At 43.6% G+C, this 20,217-nt stretch overlaps 1 protein-coding gene across 1 annotated transcript in view; it reads right to left on the bottom strand.

Annotated features, from left to right (window-relative positions):
• LOC126116861 (uncharacterized) overlaps positions 1–20,217 on the bottom strand; it is a 439,575-nt gene that overhangs the window by 73,491 nt on the left and 345,867 nt on the right. The gene's annotated exons all lie outside the window — the stretch shown is intronic.

Genomic DNA, 20,217 nt, shown 5'->3' with positions numbered 1-20,217 from the left:
TCTTCTTGTTTGCGACCGCGTTTTCCTACTATATTCGCGGAACGTCGACTTAAGGTCTGCATACGGTGTTCCTTTAACCAATAGCTCTGAAGAGAGCTCCAGTAACATGGCTCAGATGTCGGAGTTTCGTATTTTTGCTTTGTAAATATTTTGTAAGGTCACGCGTCAGTACACGAAACAAGATTTTAAAGAGATTAACACCTTCTGTAAATCCGTACGTATTTATATCTTACCCGAAAAATACCTTGGCAAATTAGAGAACCGACTGAGGTAGCTTATAGGTCATAAAGCAATTAAATTACCAATAACAACAGGTATCAGAAGGAATCTGAAGACGAACAGTAATGTGCAGTACCCCTACAACAACTATGCGCTGGGAATGGTAATAAGGAAGGACGTAGACCTTCCATAGATCAATAGCCCAATTAGAAAGTTGCTACCAAAACAAGGACAGATTCATTACTGATTTAAACAAAGTCAAAGCCTAAATGACAAACAAAATAAAAAAATAGCAAAGTGTGCTGCGAGGACTGCAGTTGAGAAATCGTACAATAAATCACAAAACAATAACATCAAAACAGATGTACACTCCTGGAAATTGAAATAAGAACACCGTGAATTCATTGTCCCAGGAAGGGGAAACTTTATTGACACATTCCTGGGGTCAGATACATCACATGATCACACTGACAGAACCACAGGCACATAGACACAGGCAACAGAGCATGCACAATGTCGGCACTAGTACAGTGTATATCCACCTTTCGCAGCAATGCAGGCTGCTATTCTCCCATGGAGACGATCGTAGAGATGCTGGATGTAGTCCTGTGGAACGGCTTGCCATGCCATTTCCACCTGGCGCCTCAGTTGGACCAGCGTTCGTGCTGGACGTGCAGACCGCGTGAGACGAAGCTTCATCCAGTCCCAAACATGCTCAATGGGGGACAGATCCGGAGATCTTGCTGGCCAGGGTAGTTGACTTACACCTTCTAGAGCACGTTGGGTGGCACGGGATACATGCGCACGTACATTGTCCTGTTGGAACAGCAAGTTCCCTTGCCGGTCTAGGAATGGTAGAATGATGGGTTCGATGACGGTTTGGATGTACCGTGCACTATTCAGTGTCCCCTCGACGATCACCAGTGGTGTACGGCCAGTGTAGGAGATCGCTCCCCACACCATGATGCCGGGTGTTGGCCCTGTGTGCCTCGGTCGTATGCAGTGCTGATTGTGGCGCTCACCTGCACGGCGCCAAACACGCATACGACCATCATTGGCACCAAGGCAGAAGCGACTCTCATCGCTGAAGACGACACGTCTCCATTCGTCCCTCCATTCACGCCTGTCGCGACACCACTGGAGGCGGGCTGCACGATGTTGGGGCGTGTAAGGAAGACGGCCTAACGGTGTGCGGGACCGTAGCCCAGCTTCATGGAGACGGTTGCGAATGGTCCTCGCCGATACCCCAGGAGCAACAGTGTCCCTAATTTGCTGGGAAGTGGCGGTGCGGTCCCCTACGGCACTGCGTAGGATCCTACGGTCTTGGCGTGCATCCGTGCGTCGCTGCGGTCCGGTCCCAGGTCGACGGGCACGTGGACCTTCCGCCGACCACTGGCGACAACATCGATGTACTGTGGAGACCTCACGCCCCACGTGTTGAGCAATTCGGCGGTACGTCCACCCGGCCTCCCGCATGCCCACTATACGCCCTCGCTCAAAGTCCGTCAACTGCACATACGGTTCACGTCCACGCTGTCGCGGCATGCTACCAGTGTTAAAGACTGCGATGGAGCTCCGTATGCCACGGCAAACTGGCTGACACTGACGGCGGCGGTGCACAAATGCTGCGCAGCTAGCGCCATTCGACGGCCAACACCGCGGGTCCTGGTGTGTCCGCTGTGCCGTGCGTGTGATCATTGCTTGTACAGCCCTCTCGCAGTGTCCGGAGCAAGTATGGTGGGTCTGACACACCGGTGTCAATGTGTTCTTTTTTCCATTTCCAGGAGTCTATAAGTTTGATTAAATATAAAAAAAATTTTGGCCTTATGTGACGTCAGCAGGTGGATGAAAGTAACCTGTTTGTACACTCAGTGAGCTTAGTGGCACTCAAAAAGTGAATGACATAGGAAAAGCCGAAATACTCTATTCTGGTTCCGAAATTATTTTCCTGAAGAAGGTCATAGTGCGATTCATCCTTTCCAAAATTGCAATGACACCAAAATAACGAGGAATAGAAAATCAATCGAAATAGCTCAACAGGGGTAAATGACTGGACCGAATGAGATAACTTAAAGATTTTATATACAGTCTGCGAGAAACGCATGGAAAAAGGAAGCGTTTCAGGCGTCTAGATTCGTTTCATATATTCGGATTCATATAGGCCTAATCCCCTACCATCAGTTAGTTGTAGAATTATGGAAAACATTTGATATAATCTCACTATGACGTCATGGTGGTACACAACCTCCTATGTAGCTATTAAAACCCTAAAAATTCAGCTTTCTTTGTGCGTGCATTACATTCTGGAGGACGTTAGTGGCGTGATCCTTGGCTTCCTTTGCTTTTCGGAGGCGTTAAGTACAGTCCTGCTCTGTCACCAATTGGACAAAATACGAGATTACGAAAAATTTTTATTTATTGGACCGAAGGTCTCCATCTAAAAACCATGACATCACCAACGTACCATAAAAGAATGCTATAGGTCTCATGGATAACGGCTTAAACTGGTGTTCTACGTATAGAAATGTCAACCCCTTAAAATACAATAGTAGCAAAACTGCAGAAGATCTGCAGAGTATCTACTCGTCAGGCGGGAGCTGCTGTCTGTCTTAGAGCATTAACAAACACAACATTATATCCTGCATCTTTGGTGAAAGAACCAAATGCTCTGTGAAATAACGAATCGTGATCAAATTGGCAACAGTCTTGGAGTATACATTTGGAACTACTTAGGGTGGAACGACCACATAACGTGATTTACAGGACAGTAAGATAACAGAATCAGATTATTTGGTAGATTCCCAAGGGAATGTACTTAGTCTGTGACGGCAGAACGCTACAAAGAATCGTTCGAGTGATTCGGAATTTCCATCAAACTGGTACCAATACCAGTTAGAACAAACAGGAGAGACAGAGGTGAATCAAAGAATATTGTTTTTTAAGTGCCCAAGTGTCACGGAAAATGTAATCCAGCCACCGAAGCAGACGCTGCTGTCACTATGAGGTTCAGTGTAACAATTTTATTGTATGTTTTGTGCAACGAGTTGCTCCCCCAACATACATCTCACGAAAAACCTTAATGGAGAAGTCGGAGAATATAGAGCTTATTCGGAAGCTTACCAACAGCGGCTCTTGCCGCATACCATTGTCAATAGAACAGGATTCTATATCAATAATAATTGAACACGTAGTATTCGCTCCTACGCATGACACGATTACTTACGAATTAAATTACTGATTTGTATTAGTAGCCAACAATTATAAAATAAACCTTTCTCTCATTTGTTGCTCCCACTTTTCCATTAAGAGATTTTAAATCTTGATTAAGCTCATTATTTCCTAATATAAATTTCCACGTTCTCAGGAACAAATATGAATTAATAACATTATTAATTAGTTTGATGTTCGATGTACATTGATTTATCTCCTCTTTCAATGCAAATTCACCTTTGTTTTATGCGCTATAACTGAATTATATATGTTCTGTCGTTAATAACTTTTAACAGTATACAGTTCAAATAAAGAATCATTTAACACGGTGTATTTGTTAGAAAATATATTTAGATCTCCAGCTGTGTCACCTTTGAAAAGCTGCATCAATATCGATCAACCCAGTGGCAGTAAAGTATTCTTTCGCTACGTATGAAAGAAAAAATTGCGGAGCCCGAGCACCGTCTAACGGAACCAGACAGTTAGAAGTGCTTTGAACTGTGAAAATAATGAATGTAGATATGTGTAAACTTCAATGTGTTTTGAATTAAAGACAATCACTCATGACTGAACACACTTTGTAAAAATGGACTAATGTACATCATTAGTGCAATTTCCTTTGCGACGGATCGCGCACACAACATTTTGCGCCAGAGCGTAACAACACACCTGTAATAAACTACTCCATCACTGCCAAAGAGTTGCTTGATTTATGAAACTTGTTACGACATAAGACACGGTATAAGGTCTCAATCAGTCACGCTCCAGTAAGCCACGATAAAAAATTCCGCAGTTTCCATGGAATCAAATGTAATTTATTAGCTTCAGCTAAACCTCACCAAGTGCGTCACTTCCGCGATCTGAAATAAGGCCAATGCCTATAGAGCACACATTCGTTAACTAAAATGCAACAGTGGCCCAGGAAATCTGAATACGGCAAGGTCAAATTCGTGACACGTTAACGCGCTTTCTAATTCCTTCAAAGCTTACCTGTAGGGTAAAAGAGCGGTTATAGCGTTGTCGGCTTGTACGAGACATGTGGCTTTTGGAAACGTCGCAGTTAATCATGTGAAGCGAAAGATTAGATTCGATTAGATTTACTTTCATTCCAACTGATCCGTAGTGAGGAGGTCCTCCAGGATGTAGAACATGTCAGAAAAACAACAATACATAACAAATATGTACAACAAAAACAAATAAGCTTATGTACCATTCCACAGGTCCCAAGTTCATTTTTTTACTGAACACTATATGAAAGAGTCATTTTACAAGTACTAATGCACTGAATTTAAAATAAAGAAGTTTATTTATTTATTTATAAGGTAATAAACGTGTAATACAACTACCATAATACTTATTTACAATGAAAACATTACTGCACTGAAATGGTGCAGAAGTTAGATTGTACTTACACACACACACACACACACACACACACACACACACACACACACACACACAGACAGACACACACATATATTTACAATGAACACATTACTGCACTGAAATTGTGCAGAAGTTATATTGTATATACACACAAATCAGTTGGTTTTACTGATAAATTAATGAATGGAGTAGAAGGCGTTGGTCACCAATAAATCCTTTAGGCTTCTCTTAAACTGAATTTCATTGGTTGTTAAGCTTCTTATGGATACTGGCAAGTTATTGAAAATTTGTGTTCCTGAATAATGCACACCTTTTTGTACAGGACTAAGTGTCTTTAAATCCTTGTATAGATTATTCTTATTTCTAGTATTGATTCCATGAGCTGTTGGTTTGAAAAAGTTATATATTTTAATGACAAATTTAATTAAGGAATAAGTATATTGGGAAGCAGTAATTAGTGTCCCTAGTTCGCTAAACAGGCTTCTGCAGGATGGTCTTGAGTTCACACCACATGTAACTCTTACCGCGCATTTTGAAAACTTTAGCTTGGTTTGATGAATTACCCCCAAAAATAATCCCATATGAAATTATGGAATGAAAGTAAGCATAGTATTCCAGCTATTTCATTTTTATATCCCCTATTTCTGACACAATTCGCATTGCAAACAGGGATTTGTTAAGACGCTTCTATCTGCTTGTCATCGTACGTTAGGCATATACTCGTGGGACACACCTTAAAAACTCTGAACTGCATGCAGTGTGTTTTTTCAAAGTTTAGTGACAAAGAATTGGCTAGGGACCAATGATTAATGTCCACAAATATCTTATTAGTTGATATTTTTGAGACTAAACTTGATTTGCTATTTATTGCAATGTTTGTATCATCGGCAAACAAAACGAACTTGGCATCTGGTAATGTTACTGATGAAAGGTCATTAATGTGCACAAGAAAAAGTAAGGGCCCCAAAATGAAACCTTGTGGGAGCCCACATGTAACTAGTTCCCAGTTGGATGATGCTTGATAGCTTGATACATATCTCATTCCTAAAAAAGTGGCTCTGAGCACTGTTGGACTTAACTGCTGAGGTCATCAGTCCCCTAGAACTGAGAACTACTTAAACCTAACTAACCTAAGGACATCACACACATCCATGCCCGAGGCAGGATTCGAACCTGCGACCGTAGCGGTCGCGCGGTTCCAGACTGTAGCGCCTAGAACCGCTCGGCCACTCCGGCCGGCAATCTCTTTCCTAATAACACCCTTTGTTTCCTGCCTATTTTGCAGCATTTCCTGTCACACTATAATATTATAATTTACTTAAAAGGATATTGTGATTTACACAGTCAAATGCCTTTGACAGATCACAAAATGTACCAGTTGCCTGCAATTTTTTGTCTAATGAATTAAGCACATTTTCACTGTAAGTGTAGATAGGCTTCTCAATATCAGAACCCTTTAGAAATCCAAACCGTAACTCTGACAGTATGTTACTTGAGATAAGATGGTTATAAAGCCGATTGTACATTATTTTTTCTAAAATTTTTGAGGATGCTGGCGACAGTGAAATTGGATGAAATTTGATGCTATTTCTTTATCTCCCTTCTTCAACAGTGGCTTAACTTCAGCATATTTCAACCATTCAGGAAATATTCCACTGATAAACGACTTGTTACAAAGATAGCTTAAAATGTTACTTAGCTCAGAATCACATTCTTTAATTAACTTTGTTAATATTTCATTATACCCACTAGATGTTTTTGATTTTAAAGATTTTATGATGGACATTACTTCTGCTGGGGTAGTGAGGGTCAAATTCATGTTATGGAAGTTACTTGAAATGTTTGGTCTGAGGTGTTCCACAGCAGCATCTACCTAACCTGACAACCCCATCTTTTCAGTTACAATAATAAAATGTTTGTTAAAAGTTCTGCAACATGATACACATCTGTCACCAATGTATCATTTACTCTTAATGCTATTTGTTCCTGGTATATCACAAGTATTCTTCTTCTTCTCGTTTTCCAACTTCTAGAATATGTACTATCAAGCATAACCCTTGGATAATATTTCGGTGTGCTCCGAAGGCATCTTAGTCACAACTAACCAAGTTATCCATGCCTTCCTGTCGAGACGTTCCATGGACTCAGCTGGTACTATAAGCGAAGGGAAATCATCCTGAGACATTACCACTTATACGCCAACCACACACTTTGGTCAGAGCTGCGACCGAAGCTCTCAGGGGCGTCTCAGATGAGTTCAACAGCATTTAGGTAAGAAAGAAGGAACGTAGATTAGTGTGTAACATCCCGTCGCTATCGAGGTTATTAGAGACGAAGCAGAAGCTCGGAATCTTTTAACGATAGTTAAGGAAATCCCCGAATCTTTTCCAACCCCGGTATTTACCTGTAGGGATTTTGGACAATACCGGAAAATCTTAATCTTCTTGTCGGACGTTGATTTGAAACGTTGTCCTCTCAAATGCGATGCAGTCTGCTATCCACTACATTTATACTCATGTTCAGAAAAAACCTTGAATGACTAGAGGTAAGACTTTCATATTCAGAGGACATGTACGTTCTGCAAAAATGATTAGCAATTGAACCATGTTGGCCCATGTGTGCGCGGACAACATAGACAACGCGTGTCAGTGGGAACGCCACCTACCGGTAAAATGCGCCTGCAGCTCTCGTCGTCACTATAAACTGGAGGTAACGGATCTGTGTGACTTGAGCAGACGTGCAGGGTGCCTCACAGACGTATGCACGACACATACAGCCAAATCAGTGAGTTTTAAAGATGGCGCATTATTGGAATAAGAGAATGTGAAGCATCGATCTAGGAAATTGCTGTTCGAGTGGGGAGAAGTGTTTCGGCTTCTCAACGGGTGTGTGCAGAATGGTTCATGGAAGGCCGTAGAACACGACGAGATGGATCAGGTCGCACCACTCAGAACACCGCCTGAGAAGATCGACATTTCATCCGAATGTCATTGCAGGGCAGATCTGTGGCCTCCTCGTCTCTGGCGCAACAGTGGAACAGTGTGATACATCTTGCACTATCGGGGATGACAATTCATCGCCGTTTATTATGCCATGGGTTACGTGCGTATCGTCCACTTGTGAGGTAATGGGCGAGTTGTGGCGTCCTGAAAATATTCTAAGTCCGGAGTTGGCGTGGCCGCACGGGCCGGTCGGCAGGCCGGGGCTCGCCAGAAACCGCGCGGTGCCGAACATTAGCTGGAGCAAGAGGGGTGGCCAGAGCGCATTCTCCAGGCCGATCATGCAGCTGGGAATTCCATGTTGACCTTGTGACGAGGACTGTGCTTTGTGTCTATCAAGGAGATTTGTATGCTGGGAGTGCCAAAGATGGCGGACTTTGTGAAACCATAATGGCAGAGTCATTTCACGGTTCATGTAGAAATTAATAATAGCCAGAGGAAACATGATACCTTAACAAGAAACACATACATTACCTTCATTTGCACCATGATTCTGATGGTGTAATCAGATTTGCAATCTTTTTATTAGTTTAAAGTTTAGTATCTGGCGGTAAATTATACAAGAAACACCCAGCAACGAATTTCCAAAATATAAACGCTTCATTCGATTTTGTCGATCGCCATGTCTTTAGAAAGCTATTAGTGTAAACCTAAACTGGTGAAAATTATGGGCATGTAGCTTGAATAGCACATGAGTTATTGGAGATCATTAATCTATGTCTTTGTTTATATCCGATATATACCATTCATGAAAAAAGTGGTTAAATATTTACTGTGTTTTAGAAAGCACACAGACATTAAGCTACTGGCCTACCTTTTGTTCTGTTCCTTTGACATATGGTTATTTAATTTGTTTATGCATCTAATAATGTGTGCTAGAGCATGTTTATGGTCCAGTCGGGAATATTCATTTATTTTAAAGTTATTTAAATGTAAATCCAGTATTTCGTATGTGTTTCAACATGTTTGTTATTGTGTGTTGGCTTGGAGACATAGCGGGAGCGCTCTAGCGCTCATTAGTATGGTAGGCGACTACCAATAAATGGAGAGACTGTATGGAAGTGGGGAAGGTGCAGCGAGTCGCTCAGTACAGGTGGGGGTGCTGGACAGGAAACAGCGACAGACGGTCACAGGAACTACTTGGAGAGTGGAGAAGTTTGCGCGTGGTCGCGGGAGATAGAAATATTTCGTAGTGCTGACTTGTGCACTTCTGATTTCGCAGTGCTGACTTGTGCACTTCTGAGATTTCCGTGGCTTCTGCAGTGAAGACGTCGTATGCGTTTAGAAGTGAATATCTCGAGAGCTATGTTGTTGTTCATAACTAATTACGTGAAGTAGGAATCTATTGTTTCCCTGTTATTCAACTTATATTTATTTAATTACTGGACCATCAACACCAACAAGTGTTTGCAGTAACAAACGGCATTCTTAAAGGTACTTCTGCTATTGTTCCCATCATTTAAAGTCGTTAGAAATAGTACCTGCAGATTTTATTTAATTGCAAACGTTCACTTATAAATTTCTACGTTACATTCAAAATTCGCAACTGCCGAGTGATGGAAACCTTCGAGCATTCGTTTCATGTATATATTCGTATTGTATACTGTAGACACAGCAGTATCTGACTTGTAATGCGGCAAATTACGTATCCCTGCCCCTAGACAATGAAACCAACCAAAACTTTTAATGTTTCAACTCTGAGGGTACGTAGTTGAGGGTCACCTCACCATTTTTTTATTTGAAAGCCCGCACACTTCTCTACCTACCTTCGACGAATGTGGAGAAATATGGTAGACGGCAATAGTGTATAGAACGACGACACTGTGGACTGGAATGGCATCAGACAGAGTTTTCGGACTAATGCAGGTTCTGTTTGTTTGAAAATGATGGCCGTGTTTTGATTCGCCACGGTTAGGGAGAGTGGCATCACAGAGACTACATTCACACAAGACATACAGCTCCAGCTCATGGCCTTATGGTGTGGGATGCTACTGGGTACAACCACAAATCACAGTCGGTGCTTGCCCAAGAGCACTGTGACCAGCGCGACCTATGTGAATGATATCTTGTGACCCGTAGCCATATCCTTTCTGCACAACACCCCATATCCCATTTGCGGAAAGACAATGCACGACTACATGTTTTGTATGAAAGCGTGCCTTCTTGTTGTCACAGGATGACAGCGTTTTGCCCTGTCCCGCCAGATCAGCAGACTTGTTGTGAATCAAAAATCAAAAATGTGTGGGATATGATTAAACGACGGGTGCAGCTGTATAACCCCTTGTCAACCACCATAGATGAACTCTGGAACCAGGTGAACGCTGCATGGATGACGCCATTCGTGCCTTATACGCGTCGATGCCATCACGCATGGTACAAGTTATCAGGGCCCATAGCGGACCCTAGGCAGTAGGACGCATCTTGAACCAAGGTGACTGAAATCATTTCTGCAGAACATACTAATGCAGATGTCCTGTGAATATGAACGTCCTATCTCTAGTCGTTCAAGGTGTTCTGTCATTTTCAAAAAAAGAAATAAAATAAACACGAGTGTCGGTCGGGTGGTCTGCAGGCAACACAAGTTATTTCTTGTTGGCAGAGATTTCCTCGAAATCACAATGTTCGAATCATTTCCAGTGCCTTGTTAAGATTTACTGTCCTTAATTTGAGTGGGACTTCTCTTACGCGATGATGCTGTCAAGTGTAACGAATAATGTTTCTCTGCTACAATGCTGTACTATGTTCTTTTTCACAGTGGCGTAGAAATCGTACTTTTTGTTTTTCTTTTGCTCTTAAGGGGAAACTGAGAGGCCTTTGCTACACTGGATTGGGAGCGAAGTGGCTCCCACTGTGATATACTGGGAGGACATCTAGGGTTCCTGCGCTAGCAGGGGTGGCCGAGTGGTTCTAGGTGCTACAGTCTGGAGCCGCGCGACCGCTACGGTCGCAGGTTCGTATCCTGCCTCGGGCATGGATGTTTGTGATGTCCTTAGGCTACTTAGGTTTAAGTAGTTCTAGGTTCTAGGGTACTGATGAACTCAGAAGTTAAGTCCCATAGTGTTCAGAGCCATTTTTTTAGGGTTCCTGCAGAGCTCCCGACATCTTTTGGAAAAGAATTTCAAATGGTAGCTTGACTTGAGATGGTGTGATCGTCAGAGTGGATGAAGCTATTTTTACAGGCAAAGTCTAAACATTTGTATTAATATGGAACAGTAATGAGTCTGGTGTCGGGCAAAAAATGTGAAGTGCCGGAATCAGGAGGATAAGCAAACGACTATGGCATAAGAAATACAGTCGTTTACTTATCGTTAGAAGTTGTGAGTACTTAAGCACAGATTGCAGCGTATGTCTTTCGCCTGTTGCTAGGTTTTTGTTCTGTACAGAAATACTTTCCACCATAAGTTTATCAACCGGCCTCGCCTTTCTAAATTTGAGGGGACGATTATTTTAAAAATAATGTTGTATACGTTTCACGTACTTGATTAATATAGTAGAAAAAGTAACACTTCCCTCAAATCAGTTATAAAAACACGCCTCTTTATCACAACCAATGTTAATAGCATATTTACTACTTACTAGTGACAAATTAGAACAGTGTCTTAACTCTTCATGAATTATTAACACAAAGCATTCTTCGACAATAGAAAAATTCTTTCTTCGTCAGATCCTTGTGTAGTAAACTGCTTGACAAAAGAAGTACGGCACACAGAAGGAGTGGAAGAGACTAAATGTAGTTTCGTGGGTTGGGACGGTATGTCATTTTATTTCCGTGACTGCAAAAGCAAGTCAAATTTATGAGTCTGGCAGTATGAGCGCACTTATTAGCATTATGCTACACCCTCTGTGGTCTGCGTACACGTACTGATTTGGTGACGAAGGATGTCATAAAACCACTGTAAACTCTCCCGAGAGAAGTTGCCTCGCAATTGCTGTAACAGGTCTTTGGTATTCCTCAGTCTGGCACTGAGACGGTGTTGACGTCCGAGGTGGACCCACACATGTTATGTCGGCGACAGGTCAAGGAATCTTATGACCATCAGAGAACCTCAGCATCACGCAGACTGTTCGTAGAGATGCGTGTCCTATGTGGACAAGCATTGTCCTGTTGAAAAATGGCACCACGATAGTGACGCATGAGATGTGAAACAAGTGGTCGAAGGAAGTTCGTGATGTTACATTGTACCGTCACAGTTCCCTCAATCACAGCCTGAAGCTATACTAGATGGCTTCTCACGTCATGACGCCAGGTGTAGCACCGATGCGCTTCTCTAAAACATGAGAGGCAAAACGCGTGGTCGCAAGATGTTCGTGATGTAACATTGTAGCATCATAGTTCCCTCAGTCACTGCCAGCCGTGGCCTGAAGTCACACCGGACGGTTCCTCACACCATGCTGCCAGGTGTAACACCGACGTGGCTCTCTAAAACATTGGAAGATTGGGAACTCTTCACAGGTCCATACAATATTCACCAACTATGGACATCCGGATCAGTGCTGAACCGCGATTCCTCGCTAAAAGCAACGTGTCGCCAATCATCAGCAGTCCGTGGTTCCTGGTCAAGACAACACTCCAAACGCAGCCGTATGTGCTGCAGTACTACCGGCAGCCTACTCGTGGGATGGTAATTTCCCAGTCCGGCCCCTGCTAATCTCAGGCCAGTAGCGCGGTATGACAATATTACTGGTATTCCATCACCTGTTCTCATATGGCAGGTGCAAATGTGCAGCTGTTACACGTGCTTGATGCACAATATTTCGATCCTCCCTTGTCACGATTTGATGTGGTCGACTGGAACCTAAACGACGATGACCCCTTCCCTCTCACCTTTCTATCCAGTCATCCGAATGCCCTAGAGATCTGGACACTGCACAATTCCACAAGCCAGTCAAATGGAGACACACAACGGGGCCTGTTTCGCAATCTGGCAGGTGTTGATACCTCTGTCCCATGGAAGTGCGTGTACTTAACATTGATCACTCAACACCTGAGGCTGCTCATGCCTCTTATACAGGGTGTTACAAAAAGGTACGGCCAAACTTTCAGGAAACATACCTCACACACAAATAAAGAAAAGATGTTATGTGGACATGTGTCCGGAAACGCTTAGTTTCCATGTCAGAGCTCATTTTAGTTTCGTCAGTATGTACTGTACTTCCTCGATTCACCGCCAGTTGGCCCAATTGAAGAAAGGTAATGTTGACTTCGGTGCTTGTGTTGACATGCAACTCATTGCTCTACAGCACTGGCATCAAGCACATCAGTATGTAGCATCAACAGGTTAGTGTTCATCACGAACGTGATTTTGCAGTCAGTGCAATGTTTACAAATGCGGAGTTGGCAGATGCCCATTTGATGTATGGATTAGCACGGGGCAATAGCCATGGCGCGGTGCGTTTGTATCGAGACAGATTTCCAGAACGAAGGTGTCCCGACAGGAAGACGTTCGAAGCAATTGATCGGCGTCTGCTGTAAAAGGTAACGCTGACCACGTCACTGTATGGAGAGTGCTACGGAAGAACCAGTAGTTTCCGTACCATGTACAGAGTGTGCAGGCACTATCAGCAGCTGATTGGCCTCCACGGGTACACTTCTGCGAATGGTTCGTCCAACAATGTGTCAATCCTCATTTCAGTGCAAATGTTCTCTTTACGGATGAGGCTTCATTCCAACGTGATCAAATTGTAAATTTTCACAATCAACATGTGTGGACTCCGCACGCAATTGTGCAATCACGTCATCAACACAGATTTTCTGTGAATGTTTGGGCAGGCATTGTTGGTGATGTCTTGATTGATCCCCATGTCTTCCACCTACGCTCAATGGAGCACGTTATCATGCTTTCATACGGGATACTCTACCTGTGCTGCTAGATCATGTGCCTTTATAAGTACGACACAACATGTGGTTCATGCACGATGGAGCTTCTGCACATTTCAGTCGAAGTGTTCGTACGCTTCTCAACAACAGATTCGGTGACCGATGGATTGGTAGAGGCGGACCAATTCCATGGCCTCCACGCTCTCCTGACCTCAACCCTCTTGACTTTCATTTATGGGGGCATTTGAAAGCTCTTGTCTACGCAACCCCGGTAACGAATGTAGAGACTCTTCGTGCTCGTATTGTGGACGGCTGTGATACAATATTCCATTCTCCAGGGCTGCATCAGCGCATCAGGGATTCCATGCGACGGAGGGTGGATGCATGTATCCTCGCTAACGGAGGACATTTCGAACATTTCCTGTAACAAAGTGTTTGAAGTCACGCTGGTACGTTCTGTTGCTGTGTGCTTCCATTCCATGATTAATGTGATTTGAAGAGAAGTAATAAAATGAGCTCTAACATGGGAAGTAAGAGTTTCCGGACACATGTCCACATAACATATTTTCTTTCTTTGTGTGTGAGGAATGTTTCCTGAAAGTTTGGCCGTACCTTTTTGTAACACCCTGTATACGCTACCAGGCCTGATAACAACACTAAACACTGACAAGACTAATCTAGTCTGACGGCCGATCCATATATTACAGAGAATAGCAGCTTTAATCGTTTATGTACGCACCGATGGTGTGTATGTGAACGAAGTTACATTGCCATCCGACTGTGTTTCCTCGCTGATTCACATTTTTGTCAGGCAGTGTATACTGGTTCCTTGACATTTGTCTCAAGATATCACTATTTTCAAATTTTATTGTGTGTTACCGAGCGAGGTGGAGCAGTGGTTAGAGACTGGACTCGTATTCTGGAGGACGACGGTTTAATCCCGCGTCTGGCCATCCTGATTTAGGTTTTCCGTGATTTCCCTAAATCGCTTCAGGCAAATGCCAGGATGGTTCCTTTGAACGGGCACGGCCGACTTCCTTCCCCGTCATTCCCTAATCCGATGAGACTGATGACCTCGTTGTTTGGTCTCTTCCCGCAAACAATCCAATACAATCTTGTGTGTTTTGCGGCGCGAAGGAAGGGTCGGAGGACGGGGTAAATTATCATTTGTCTGTTGCAAGAAAGAGAAGTGGGAGTGGTGGCTCGCCCACTGCTCTGGCGCTACAAAGGAAGCACAAGATGAAGAGCACGGGGGATGCATGTCGCAGGCCGCAGTGACCCAGTTTCCCGTGGGCGCAGGTTATTTTGCGCGCAGCGCGATCCGATAAGCCAACCATGCACAAAGCGCCGCAATAAATAACGGCTTCCAGCCCAGAGGCGCGGCGCGGCGCGGCGAGACGACGCGGGGCTTCGCGGTCTTTCCCGCTCAGAGCAGCCGCCGCCCCACGAGAGCAATATCCGCCTCCGCCGAGAGGTTCGTCAAACACCGCGGGCTGCCTCAGCCGGCTCGCAGCTATTCCCGCTGCGCGACGGGGACCAGGAAACGGCCCGCACACGTGGAGGCGCTTCCAGCACTTCCTCTCACGATCCCTTCGCTGTGTCACGTAGTTCACTCCCATCTTTGTCAAGTTCGTGTCACTGACAAACGACGTATGACTCCACTAGGTTATCTGCCGCTCTCGCCGCGAAGAGTGAAAGACGTAACTTTCGCTGTGAAGAGAGACCGACAAACTGCGAATCTCTAGTAACACGCTGAATAATACGAGGGAAATGCTACAACCGTATTTCACTCCAACTATTAGCTTACATCATGTCCTTTGACTCTTGTAACAGCAATCTGGATATTGTCAAGAGCATTGCGTAAAACTAGAAGAATTATATACTGCGGCTTAACTCTGATGCACGTACCCTCCAAGTCGAGTAGTAAGATCAGTTTGCCTCGGGTGTTCAGATATGCAATGTTATTCAATCTATATTGACAGCAACAAATAAAGGGAACCAAGAAGAAAAGACGTAGAATGGATTCTCGTTCAGGGAGAAGAGTGTAATTAGCAGTCTTCGAAAGGGAGGTAAGAAGGAAATGACAAGTATTTTGGACAGGTCAGGAAAACTGCTGGTGAATCCTGTGGATGCCTTGGGCAGATGGAGGGAATATTTTGAGGAGTTGCTCAATGTAGGTGAAAATGCGATCAGTAATGTTTCAGACTTCGAGGTAGAATGGGATAGGAATGATGATGGAAATAGGATCACATTTGAGGAAGTGGAAAAAATGGTCAATAGATTGCAGTGCAATAAAGCGGCTGGGGTGGATGAAATTAAGTCGGAACTCATCAAATACAGTGGAATGTCAGGTCTTAAATGGGTACACAGGATAATTGAAATGGCCTGGGAGTCGGGACAGGTTCCATCAGACTGGACAAAAGCAGTAATCACACCAATCTTTAAACATGGAAACAAAAAAGATTGTAACAACTACAGAGGTATCTCTTTAATCAGCGTTGTGGGTAAAATCTTCTCAGGTATTGTTGAAAGGAAAGTGCGAGTATTAGTTGAGGACCAATTGGATGAAATTCAGTGTGGGTTTAGCCTCTTAGAGGTTGTCAGGACCAGATCTTTAGCTTACGGCAAATAATGGAGAAGTGTTATGAGTGGAACAGGGAATTGTATCTATGCTTTATAGATCTAGAAAAGGCATATGACCGGGTTCCTAGGAGGACGTTATTGTCTGTTCTACAAGATTATGAAATAGGAGGCAAACTTTTGCAAGCAATTAAAGGTCTTTACATGGATAGTCAGGCAGCAGTTAGAGTTGACGGTAAATTGAGTTCATGGTTCAGAGTAGTTTCAGGGGTAAGACAAGGCTGCAACCTGTCTCCACTGTTGTTCATATTATTTATGGATCATATGTTGCAAACAATAGACTGGCTGGGTGAGATTAAGATATGTGAACACAAAATAAGCAGTCTTGCGTATGCGGATGACTTAGTTGTGATGGCAGATTCGATTGAAAGTTTGCAAAGTAATATTTCAGAGCTAGGTCAGAAATGTAAGGACTATGGTATGAAGATTAGCATCTCGAAAACGAAAGTAATGACAGTGGGAAAGAAATATAAACGGATTTAGTGCCAAATAGGAGGAACAAAGTTAGAACAGGTGGACGGTTTCAAGTACTTAGGATGCATATTCTCACAGGATGGCAACATAGTGAAAGAACTGGAAGCGAGGTGTAGCAAAGCTAATGCAGTGAGCGCTCAGCTACGATCTACTCTCTTCTGCAAGAAGGAAGTCAGTACCAAGACTAAGCTATCTGTGCACCGTTCAATCTTTCGACCAACTTTGTTGTATGGGAGCGAAAGCTGGGTGGATTCAGGTTACCTTATCAACAAGGTTGAGGTTACGGATATGAAAGTAGCTAGGATGATTGCAGGTACTAGTAGATGGGAACAATGGCAGGAGGGTGTCCAAAATGAGGAAATCAAAGAAAAACTGGGAATGAACTCTATAGATGTAGCAGTCAGGGCGAACAGGCTTAGATGGTGGGGTCATGTTACACGCATGGGAGGAGCAAGGTTACCAAAGAGACTCATGGATTCAGCAGTAGAGGGTAGGAGGAGTCGGGGCAGAGCAAGGAGAAGGTACCTGGATTCGGTTAAGAATGATTTGGAAGTAATAGGTTTAACATCAGAAGAGGCACCAAAGTTAGCACTGAATAGGGGATCATGGAGGAACTGTATAAGGGGGGCTATGCTCCAGACTGAACGCTGAAAGGCATAAGCAGTCTTAAATGATGATGATGATGATGATGATGATAAAAATTATAATGCATACTAGTTCAAGTCAGATGATGCTGGGAAATTAGAGCAGGAAATGAGACGCCATAATTAGGCGCAGTTTTGTCATTCACTTACCTGACTATGACAAAATGAAGAGGTATAGACTGCATATCGGCAATGGTAAGAAAAACTTTTCTGTAAAAGAAAAATACGTTAACATCGAACACAACATTACATATTGCGTATGAATAACGGTGATTCCAGTCTACAGTGAAGCTGATAATATGAATAATTCTCAGAGGCAATGATAATCGTTGACAACAATTCGTCATGGTGATCGAATATTTTTATTGAATGTCCATATCCATGTCCATTGTTGCGTTCACTGTCTGTACTAAGTTTTGTACGAAGTGCCGCAGGATGTTTCTGTACAATGGTTACAAATGTTGACTGACATCCATAGTTTTCTGGCCATCATGTGGAGACAATCCATATTTATTTTTCCTCTTAATACAATATACTTGACAATCAACTGAAAATAATACGACAGAGATACCGTGGCGTACTACTGGTTCCTGTGCTTGTGAAAGCATTTATCCCTTCACTTCTTGCTCACATCAGCATTACGCAGGGACACGAACAACGAAGTCCTTTGTATCGCACTGTAATTCGGTTAACCAATTAAAATATCCAATCCTGTGGGTAGTGAATAGTGTGTGTACGTTGTGAGAAACAGGGCACACCATAGTTAATACCGAAGCCTCACTCAGGGGAAAGAATATCATTATAAAAGCAAAAATATTCCACTAAGCTGGAAGATCAGCTGAGCTCAATGGTCCAGATGTTTCTGTCTGGGGTCGTCTCAAAAATAAAATGGAGCAGGTCCTTTGACATGGTTGAAGTAATTGTAGCAGAGCAATTTAGGATTGTCGTGATTTACTAAATATTCCGGAGGCGTCGAAAGAATTGATAACTAATTGCAGAGACGAATGTGGTATAGCGTCCAGCTATAACACTGACACGTGTAACACATTTAAGAACTACGCTTCTGCAGTAAGCAGAAATGCATTTCTTGTTATGGTAGGCTATGAGTGAAATTAGAGCCTATTTTCATGAGGACACAATGGTAAAGCGTGTATTTCAAATACGTTCATTGTGAACTTCGCAAAGGATTCATTTGGGGATCCCCGTTTATTGGAACACTTTTTCTTCTGTTGTAAATTTTAACCCGAGTCACTTTTCGCTATTATGATTCATCCTGTACTCAGTTCATAGCTCAGAAAATTACTTGTGATGGGTGAGGCAAGGTGCTGAGTCCTTCGCCTCGGTCCCCTCCACCATGCAGCTGCCTGTGATGGGTGGTATTGATCCTATCGGTAGACTTCATTATCTGCGTTACTGTAGTGTGTTTTGTTGTTCAACGTGTTGGCTCTCCTGTTTCCTTTATGGGTGTTTTATCAACTCTACAGGCAAACAGAACGACACACGACGAAGGAATTATCTGAATAGGACGAAAATTTGTAGATGTGATGTACGTCTATAGACAAACAAATAAATATGGATGATCTATTCAAGAGAAAGAGCTTCACGATTTGAGCAAGTCAATAATGCAGTGGTCCACCTCAGGCCGTTATGCAAGCATTTATTCGGCTTGGCATTCATTTATGGAGCCGTTGGATGTCCTCTGGAGGAATATCGTGCAAATTTCTATCCACGTGGCATGTTAGATTGTTAGAATCCAGCCGGTGTTCGGGACGTCTCCAGACATGTCGTCGGATTTGAACCTCAGTTCCACTAGAGTGGATCTGTTTTCAGTGACGGAGTGAGCCACGTTGACCAGCGAAGCCGTGTCTGGAGAGGCCCAGGACTGCAATGGGTTACCAACCTCATTGACGCCCGCCATAAGGCCCGATAACCAAGAGTTATGATCTGATGTGCCATTTAATGTCACAGGAAGACCCGTATGGCTGTTATCCTCGGCATCCTTAAGGCACAATATTCGACGCCATGTTTTGTTTCCCTGATGGCAAGACAAAATGGCTCTGAGCACTATGGGACTTAATATCTGAGGTAATCAGTCCCCTAGAACTTAGAACTACTTAAACCCAACAAACCTAAGGACAGCACACCCTTCCAAACCCGAGGCAGGATTCGAACCTGCAGCCGTAGCGGTCGCGCGGTTCCAGACGGAAGTGCATAGAACACCTCGGCCACACCGTCCGGCTCATGGCAAGACGCCCTGGGCTTCTATGTCAGAAAGATTACGCCCCCGCGGAAATGATACAGTTTCTACCGCTTGTCTTCGTGCTTGCCAAATCGTGCCTTGACCAGCAAGGTCACTGGATCTCTTCTCCAACTGCGAACGTTTGGAGCGTTATGGACAGGCCCCTCCAGCAATCTGGGGCTTTTGACGATCTAACGGCCAATTGGACAGAATTTAGCACGATATCCCTAAGGAGGACATCCAACAGCTTTGTCAGTCAATGCCAAGCTTGAGTAAGGGCCAGAGGTAGACCAAAGCATTGCAGAAACCACAACTAGAATGAAGTCGAAAGACGTCAACATCCTTGCCCTACATATGACTCTAGATTTAAGAATACATTTAATTGAATGTTTTCTGTGTCTGTTACTGCCAACGGGCCGCGGTGGCCGAGCGGTTCTAGGCGCTTCAGTCTGGAGCCACGCGGCTGCTGCGGTCGCAGGTTCGAATTCTGCCTCGGGCATGGATGTGTGTGATGTCCTTAGGTTGGTTAGGTTTAAGTAATTCTAAGACTAGCGGACTGATGACCTTGTGGATTGGCAAGACAGCCAA

Source organism: Schistocerca cancellata, chromosome 1 (assembly GCF_023864275.1).
Source record: "Schistocerca cancellata isolate TAMUIC-IGC-003103 chromosome 1, iqSchCanc2.1, whole genome shotgun sequence".
NCBI classification, from domain to species: domain Eukaryota; kingdom Metazoa; phylum Arthropoda; class Insecta; order Orthoptera; family Acrididae; genus Schistocerca; species Schistocerca cancellata.
Note: the sequence above shows the minus strand (reverse complement) of the source record. Positions and strands in the feature narration are given on the sequence as shown.